At 57.8% G+C, this 8,548-nt stretch overlaps 1 long non-coding RNA gene across 1 annotated transcript; it reads right to left on the reverse strand.

The window, feature by feature from the left end:
• Positions 1-320: 320 nt before the first annotated feature.
• Positions 321-4,746, reverse strand: LOC143694619 (uncharacterized). Its single transcript, XR_013183189.1, has 3 exons — positions 1,841-4,746; positions 1,189-1,290; positions 321-1,045 (listed from the first exon to the last, which is right to left on the reverse strand). It is a non-coding gene; the product is annotated as an uncharacterized LOC143694619 (long non-coding RNA).
• Positions 4,747-8,548: the final 3,802 nt, after the last annotated feature.

Genomic DNA, 8,548 nt, shown 5'->3' on the forward strand with positions numbered 1-8,548 from the left:
GGGGAGCAGAGCCGCATGCAAAGTGCAGCTGCATCCCTCCAAACACCTCTCGTCCTCCCTCATCTATTCCTTCCCACACCCCAGGACTTGTTACCGTGCGAAGGCAGGGAGGATTTTGCTGTTAAAACCGGTGCCCCTTCCCTCCCATCTGCTCCGTGCCTATTTCCAGTATTTACCATGGAGCTGCTTCCCAGAGGAGCCATATGGGATCCATAGGTAACCACGCTGCTTCCAATGAAGCCCCTATGGCAGAGCAGTGGGTGAAAAGCAAATCATGCCCAAAAGTAGGGAAAAAAAACCCCAAAACACAGCAGAACAGATAAAACCAATCAATCTTGCAGTGTTTGAGGTGATTCCCAAGAGCCTGGCAGGGAAGGGGAGCTGAACCCATCAGGTTTCATGATGTGAATGTGTGGAAAATGATTTTTAGGGAGAAAACACTTTGATTGACCTCCCGTGACTGTTGCTTTTTGCTGAGCTATCCAGGATGGATTTTAGTGCCCAAATCCCACTCCCCCCCAGCAAAAGGAGGGTTTTCTTCTCCCGGGACACCTCGGCTGTTGCTGACACAATGCCGAGTGCTCCGGAGCCATAAAGGATCCCCAGAGCTGTGGGGCCAGCGAGGGTTAACGGGAGCAGATGTTGGCCGAGTCAATGGGCAGGGAAGAAAAGAACGGGACACGTTCCGGGATAAATCCCACCTCCTCAATGCCCGCCCCGACGCGGCAAAGAGCAGCTGGAAGGAATAATGGATGAGCTGAAGCAGGCGCTGGATTTCTCTGCAGAAATGCAGGAGCCAGAGTTTGAAAAGAGCTGCGCCGGTGGGACAGGCGGGGTGTGCCCGGTGCCTCCGGCCCTCCTGCCTTCCCACAGCCCTTTTCTCTAGGAAAACTCAGGGAAAACCAGCCTCCTTTGGACCTTCCCCTCTCCTTTAGCTGGGCAGGCTTGGGAAAAGCGCTGCCAGTGAAACCAAATCCTCCAGGTATTCACAAACACTCTGCTCTGTCATCCCGAGGCTGCGCATCATGGAATAATCCGGGTTGGGCTGCAGCAGCAAGGATCGGACAAGGAAAATAAATGTGGATTTAGATCCTGAGGGCATGGTAAAATGGCCAGGACACCTGAGCTGCCTTTAAAAGATTCCAACAAAGCCACGGAGCAGCATCAGTTCCTGTCTCCCTCCTTTACCTTCTCTTTCTAGTGTTTGCCTGAGGCCAAATCTTCAGCATGGAGTTATTCCCACCTCGGGGTACTCCTCCTGCTGGAAGATTTCGTGGGAGAATGATACACCTGGAAAATACAAGAAAAATAGAGGAAATGGATGTTTATTTTTTTCCCATTTTAAATCTCACTTTTTGCTTGCTTGTATCCATATAAACAAATGTATCTCTGGTGAAAGGAGCAACTGTGAAAAACGTTGGCAAAAATGATGAGGACTGAGCTGATAAACCTGCTCTGCACGCTCTGGCAGCGGGAGGGGAGGGCTGGGCTGACATTTCTGATGGCAGAAAAGCAGGATCACTGAGCATGAGGCCGGAGGGAGCCCGAGAGGTCACTGGGATGAAGCAACACCTGCCACCAGCAAAATCCGCTCAGCCCCAACCTTCCCTGGCAGATGTTTGTCCAGGCTGCTCCAGAAACCCTGGGCAGCCACAGCTCCACAGCCTGCCTGGCATTCCTTCCCAGCCCCCTTCATTCCCGCTCCTCATCCCCTCCTGCTCTGGGTTTGTCTGTGCTGCTCTTGCTGATTGCTCCTGGCTGTGGAGAACGATTCACTGCCTTTGCAGAGCAGGGAGGAAAACAGAAACACAAACCACTTTGGATGCATTTTGCAGCTCACCTTTAAAATTCACTGCACCATTCAAAGCAGAGTGCCACTGGCTCTCCATGAGGGATCTCCAGGCCTTTTCAGGAGACTGGAGAACCCCTGGGAAATGTGCTGGATGCAGCAGGGACCTGGCAGCAAAGCTGTGCCAGCACGGAGCCCCTCAGCTGTCTGGGCAGGGCACCACCGAGGTCCTGAGGATGGCAGTGAGCAGGGTGGGCCTGAGGATGGCTGAGAGCCAGGGGGGATCAAAGCCAGCACTGTCCCCTCTCCCAGACCCAGCTGTTGGGCTCCCCAAAGCCACTGCCCTCTGCCAGCTCCTCTGTGCCTCCCCATCCCTCACTCCCTTGCTCCTTTGGCTGCTCCTTCTCCTCATTTTGCCCCATCCTGCTTTTTCCCCTCTCCCCACACTTTGCAGCACTTCCCAGCTCCTTTTTCCCTGCTCTCTCCTCTTCCCACTAATTCCATGCACACCACTCAGCAGCCTGAATGAGATCCCCTTCAGAGATCCCCTTCTCCCCCACACCTGGATCACCACGCACACCTGGAGTTTGGAAGCTACAAAAAGAATCTCTGCCTTTTCTCCCAAATCCTTCCTGAAATCTCCTCTTTTCCCACAGAGCCCCACCAGGTTGCCTGGTCCTGTCTGCCCTGGCAGGCAGTGTTGTCTCACTGCTCCTCAGCCCACCACATTGTCCCATCTGCCGTCTCTTGCCTCCATGTGAAATTCTCAGCTCTGACACCAGAGCTGCATTTTCACGCTGCATTTTTGTAGCTCCCAGCAAAAGGTGATGGAGACTCCTGGGTGCTCCTGCAGGATGGCTCCAGATTCCTTTAATAGATGCAAATTGCACACACAGATTGAACCACTGAGTTCTGGAGTGGGGTGGGTGGGAAGGGACCTTAAAGTTCATCCCATTCCAGGGACACCTTCCACTGTCCCAGGCTGCTCCAAAGCCCATCCAGCCTGGCCTTGGGCACTGCCAGGGATCCAGGGGCAGCCCCAGCTTCTTTGAGCAGCTGTGCCAGGGCTGGACAGCCCTTTCCTGAAGGGATTTTCCCAATATTCAGCCTGAACCATTGGCACAACTTGAGGCTGTTCTCCCTTGTCCTGTCCCTGTTCCCTGGGAGCAGAGCCCGACTCCCCCAGCTGTCCCCTCCTGTCAGGGAATTGAGAAGTCCTTCAGACACTGTTCCCATGTCTCCCTGGCTCTCCAGCTCTCCCCACTGCCCACCCCTCTTTCCTGGCTCTCTCTTCTCCTGGACTTTCCCCCGTGGCTTCCATCTTTCCTTACATGACCTGCCCCAAACTGGACCAGCTCTTGTAAACCCTCAGTCATCCCCTGTGCTACCAAACAGCTCACAGGTGGCTTTAACTGGGTTCTACCAAACAGCTCCCAGGTGGCTTTAAGTGGTTTTCTAAGCACCCCAGGATGAGGTTCTGAGAGTCAGAAGCAGTCTGGGGGTGCTGTTAATATTCCCATTTTGTAAGAACCAGGATGAGGTTCTGAGAGCTGGGAGCACTCTGGGTGTGCTGTTCAATATTCCCATTTTTTAAGAACCAGGATGAGGTTCTGAGGGCTGGGAGCAGTCTGGGTGTGCTGTTCAATATTCCCATTTTTATAAGAACCAAGATGAGGTTCTGAGAGTTGGAAGCAGTCTGGGAGTGCTGTTCAATATTCCCATTTTATAAGAACCAGGATGAGGTTCTGAGGGCTGGGAGCAGTCTGGGTGTGCTGTTCAATATTCCCATTTTTGCAGTCGCTGCTCTCTCGGTGGCAGCACAGCACCTCATTATCGTGGTGGGCATCTGCTGGCACTTGGCACCTCTAAAGGCTGGGGGTTTTAAGAAGTTTTTAAACCAGCCAGCGATCCTGTTGAGTTCCCAGCCTCCTCTGCCAGCCGCCTTCCTCCTTTCCTGGGTCCAGACCAACGCTCCCCTGCTCATTCTCCTCCTGCTGATGGAGCCTTTTCTTCTTCTCCTTAATGATTCCTCCCTATTTCCATCTCAATTTGGCCTTTCTGATGTCTCCCCACATGCTTATGCTCCCCTTGTAACTGCCCTTAGTAATTTGACCTAGTTCCCACTTCCCATAAGCGTTTTTTCTCGAGCCTGAGGTCAGTGAGGAGCTTGTGCTGCAGCCAGGCTGGTTCCTGCTCCGTTTCCTATTGGGATGGCTCCTGTGTGTGCTGCTTGCAGCGTTCCTTTGAAGTCCCTCCAGTTTCCTTTACTCCTTTCACTTCTGATCCTGCCTCCCCCCAGATCCTGCTTCCCACTTCTCCAAACATCTCAGTGCCCCTTGTCTTTATTTCTCCCTTTTCTCCATGAGGGGTGGGAGCTTGGCTGCTCCACGCTCAGCCTTGGCCCCTTTTCCTGCTGTCCTTGTGTCCCAAGGCAGTCTTGGTTTGCTGGCCATGGTTGCTGGCCGTGCTCTGCTCTGTCCCCTGCCAGTGGCACCAGGCAGTGCAGTGGTGACAGTGGTGACACAGAGCAGCTGCCATGCCCGTGGCCAGCCCAGCCCTCGCTGGCCTCAGCGGGCGCATGCCCAGCTCCTCGTTCCCACACTGGGCATTCTACAGGTCACAGAGTTAAGAGGATTTTGCTTTTCTCCTCTCTTTAAATCTAGCGTGGAGTGGGTTTAGTGCTGGAATCGCTCCCTGTTAACAGCCAGGCTGTGGGTGATGAGTAATTGGTATTTCCCAGCACTAAACACTGGGATCCCCCCGGTGCTTCCTGGCTGCACAAACTCCAGTGACAGCCCCTCCCAGCCAGGAGGGAGCCCAGCTCTGGTGGGAACACTGGGATGTCACCAGAGCTGCTCCAGGAGCCTCCCACAGTGACCCTTTGGCTCACTGGGAGGTGTCCCAGGGCTCCCCACACAACACTCCTGTGCTGGGGTCAGCAGAGCTGCTCCCAGGGATGCTCCACAAGGGTTTGGGAATGGTTCCTCAAGGCTGACCCTGCTTCCCTGGGAGCTGGAGGCGGGACAGGAGGGGTGGGATAGGAGGGGTGGGACAGGAGGGGTGGGACAGGAGGGGTGGGACCCACCCGTGGGACCCACCCCACCACTTGTGGCTGTGTGTGACCAGAGCCAGGCTGTGCCGGGGTGGAAGATGGGGCACAGAAGCACCAGGCAAGGGAAGGGACACAGCCTGCCTCATCTTCCAAAAATTCACCAAGGGAAAGGGTGTGGGGCCAGCCCTCAGGCAAGGAAATGTCCTCAGAGGTGTCCAGAAGGGGACAAGGGACAGGCATGGCAGTGGCAGCTCCTGGCAGCCCAGGGAGGGGCAGCCAACCTGCAATCCCAGCAGAGCACTGTCCTGTGCCAAAGGTGTCGGGCACAGTTTGGGGTGTGGGGGCTGACAGGGACCACTGAGCTGCTGCCACCTCCTTCTCCAGCCCCTCATGCCCCTGGGCAGCAAAGAGCAGCTGGGAGGAAAAATGGATGAGCTGAACCAGCTGAACCATGGTGAATGCAGACACTCAGCTGGTGAATCAAGGTTTGCTGGGGGAGTTGGGACTTTTGGCCATTGAGTCAGGACTCAGCCAGTGATGGGCACTCTCAGCTGGTGGATGTGGACCCAGACCATGAATGTGGACTCTTGGTCAGTGAATGGGGACCCTGGGCTGGGGAACTGGGCCTTTTTTGGTGAATGGGGACCCTGGGCTGGGGAACTGGACCTCATTTGATGAATAGGGACCTTGGGCTGGTGAACTGGGCCCTGTTTGGTCAGTCAGGACCCTGGGCTGGGGAACTGGGCCCCATTTGGTGAATGGGGACCCTGGGCTGGTGAACTGGGCCCCATTTGTGCATCAGGACTCACCCAGTGAATCCCAGCTCCGGATATTTTGTCTCAGGCAGCCGGAGCCTGTCAAGGGAAGAAAGGCTCCTTGTCTCGGGGTCGTGGCTCTGGTCCTGTTCTGTGTCTGGGAGAGAAAAGAGGATGGTGGAGAGAGGAGGGCAGCCCCAGTGCCCATGCCAGCTCCCTTCCCGCAGCCCGTGCCAGCCCTGGCTGCCCACAATGGGCCCATCTCCCCTCCCAGCCAACCAGCCAAGCATTGAAATTTAATAGCTCTGGCCTCTCTTCATCCCATGATTAGGCCTGTGACTAAAGCCCATGTGTTGCTCTGCTGGCTGGAGGCAAATTCCGTGTCCCAGCGGGCACTGATGGAGCCCTCGGACAGCCCCGGGCTACCCAAGCCTCGCTGCTCCCTCCCCTGGGACAGGCAGAGGGGATGAGAGCTGGGCTGGGCTGGGCTGGGCTGGGCTGGGCTGGGCTGGGCTGGGCTGGCAGCCCCGGGGCACACGGAGACACAACGAGGGACACTGACCCCAGAGACACAACGAGGGACACTGACCCCAGAGACACAACGAGGGACACTGACCCAGAGGCAGGAACGGAGGCTGTGCCCTGCCGGGGCAAGCAGGAGCATGCCAGGAAGGTGAGTAGGGTCTGAGGGAGCAGCGTGGGGGAGTGATGGGCTCAGAGCAATGCCCCAGGGCTGGGGGACACGGGACAAACCCCCCAGTGCTCCCAACCCTGGCATGAGCAGGAACATCCTTAAACCTGCTGGAATCCTTGTGACCCACTTTGGTCCTGAATCCCAGTAAGGCCCTGCAGCCCATGGGGGCGAGCAGCTGGAGCTGAGCATGGCTCCTGAATCCAGGGCTCCTCTGTGGATCATCCCCATGGCTCTGAGACAGCTGAGGAGCCACGGCCTGGCTTTGCAGAGGGGACTGTCCCACCATTGCCCACCGGCCACACTGGGCTCCCTGGGAGGGACAAACACGGGTGGGGAGGGAATGTGGGCACCACTCCAAGGTGGCACCTCTGTGTGGCACGTCCAGGATGGATGGGCTGTGCCAGGCTGAGGTTCTGTGCCATGTCACCCTCAGCTCCGCGGTGACACTGTGCACGACATGCTGTGCCAGCCTCACGTCCACACTGTGACACTTGGTGACACCATGGGCAGGGTCTCCCCGGGCGGTGTCCAGCTGGACAGACCCACAGGCACCGTGAGGGAGGATCCCAGTGAGGAGCAGAGGGGTTCCAGGTCCCACCAGCCCGGGCTGGACTCCCTCCTTGGCTGCCCCAGCCCACTCCGTGTGTCCCTGCATTCCCTCCTCGCTGACTGCCTCCAAGGGCAGCTGGGGATGGGGGCTGGCCTGGCCCATCCTGCAGTGCCCCTTCTGCCCTGCCTCACCCGCGGCACTGCATCGCTCTGGGATCCCCAATCCCCTCCAACATCCCTGTCCCTACACAGCCGTTTCTTCTCCTCATACACAAACACAGATCCTCTCCTGCCACAGTGATGCCCATCCCACTCCGGCTCCCTTTCCCTCCCTCCCATCCCACGGGAAGCTTATGCCCAGCTCTGCCCGTGCCAGGACATCCCACCTGCCCTCGGGGTTTGCTCAGACATCAGCATCTCCTCTCTGCCCCACCAGCACATCCCTCTCCTCATCCCACCCTTTCCATTCCAGTGTCCACATTCCCAGTGCTTTATCCATGCCTTTACCTGTCCTAGAGCTCCTGTCCTCATCCCACCCTTTCCATTCCAGTGTCCACATTCCCAGTGCTTTACCCATGCCTTTACCTGTCCTAGATCTCCTGCCCACATCTCACCCTTTCCATTGCAAGTTCCCAGTGCTTTATCCATGCCTTTACCTGTCCTAGAGCTCCTGTCCTCATCCCGCCCTTTCCATTGCAGTGTCCACGTTCCCAGTGCTTTATCCAGTGCTTTACCTGTCCTAGAGCTCCTGTCCTGTGCTGGAAGGGGCCGGCAGAGACCAGCCCTGCCGGTTTGTTGCAGCAGTTTGTGGCAGGGTGATGGAAACGCTGCAGCCTGGGGAGATCTGAGGATCCCACACCGATGAGCCGCCCGCCGTGCCCGCCGGGATCGGCTGCCGGGGCCCGCCACCGCTCCTCGGCTCTTAATCTCCCCAGCAAGCCGAGAATTAATTATTCAGCGGCTCCCAGGACGCCTCGGAACATCCGCGCCCGCGGGGCTTTGGCTGCCCCGGCCCCGAGGTGCCGCACCCTTCACGCCGGGGGTGATGGATGGATTCGTGTCCTCTGTCCAGGGAACCCCGAGCGCTGGCACGGGGCTGAATCCGAGCCCAGGAGAGATCGGCTCCTGCTGGAAGCAAGAGGGAGCCACGAGGGGAGGGTGGTGGGAGCGCTGGGGTCCCTGGGGACAGATCCCTGTGCCATGCTCCATGCCAGGGGATGGCCACAGCGACCTGACCTTGCCCAAGCCACTGGGACGGTGGCACGGGTTCTCCTGCAGGCAGATGGAAACTGGGAGTTGGGAGGGATAACCCTGGGGTGTTTCACCCCAAATCCCAGCCTGGGCAGCTCCACTGAAGGAGCCTGTCGGAGCAGGAGTGGCTGGGAGCCATCACGCCATGGGCAGCCACCTTGTTTGGGGGGACCTTATGGGGACAGGGATGGAGCAAACCCTGGAGCAGCCCAGGCACCTCCACCAGACATCCCCGGGTGCCCCAGCTGCTCCCAGGCGTGTCCAGGGTGGCAGGATGAGCTGCACCCCTGGCCTGGCACAGGCAGGAAGGTGCCTGGAGAGGGTGACAAGGGGGAACCAGGCACCCAGCACCCCCGGGTGATGCTCAGAGGGGACCCTGTGGAAGCAGGGGCTGAATCCCTGTCGGGACACATGAATGGCTACGTTGGGAGATCGCAGGCACCGGCAAGAGGCTTAAC

This window comes from Agelaius phoeniceus, chromosome 1, assembly GCF_051311805.1.
Source record: "Agelaius phoeniceus isolate bAgePho1 chromosome 1, bAgePho1.hap1, whole genome shotgun sequence".
In the NCBI taxonomy this organism is placed as follows: domain Eukaryota; kingdom Metazoa; phylum Chordata; class Aves; order Passeriformes; family Icteridae; genus Agelaius; species Agelaius phoeniceus.